At 43.4% G+C, this 541-nt stretch overlaps 1 non-coding gene across 1 annotated transcript; it reads right to left on the minus strand.

Moving 5' to 3' along the window:
• Positions 1–103, minus strand: LOC138890949 (small nucleolar RNA R71). Its single transcript, XR_011407311.1, has one exon. It is a non-coding gene; the product is annotated as a small nucleolar RNA R71 (small nucleolar RNA).
• Positions 104–541: the final 438 nt, after the last annotated feature.

A 541-nucleotide genomic window follows, 5' to 3' on the forward strand; every position in this document is an offset into this window, starting at 1 on the left:
AAATTGATGAAATTTTGAGTTTTAAACGGAGACCAATGGAGACATTGCATGAAACATGGGAGCGCTTCAAAGGGCTGCTGGTTATATGCCCACACCACGATATTCCAGATCTGATGTTGGGGTAGTGGTTTTACATGGGATTGTCAGATAGCGTGAAGAACATTGTTGATGCTTCAGCTGGTGGAGCATTTTTGAGCAAAACATAGAGAGAAGGCCAGAGTCTGCTTGACAAGATGGCACAAAATTCAGGATGGATAACCAGGAATGCACCTATCACTCCAGTGGTTCACTCAGTGCCCTTAGATCCATCCAACTCTATGGCTAAAAATATGGCCACCTTATTGACACAGATGAGTATACTCACCAAAAAGGTGGAAGAGTCAGGGCAGAAGCAACAGGTACACATTGTAGATACTACCAATGGGGGCTTGTGCGCATCTTACATTAGTCAGCCAATTGATAACCAGTGGAATGCGGAACATGATCATCATCACTACCCTAAAGACATGAACTATGTGTCTAATTATGGAGGCTAGAGACA

The sequence above is a fragment of the Nicotiana sylvestris genome, chromosome 4 (genome assembly GCF_000393655.2).
Source record: "Nicotiana sylvestris chromosome 4, ASM39365v2, whole genome shotgun sequence".
Classification (NCBI taxonomy): Eukaryota; Viridiplantae; Streptophyta; class Magnoliopsida; order Solanales; family Solanaceae; genus Nicotiana; species Nicotiana sylvestris.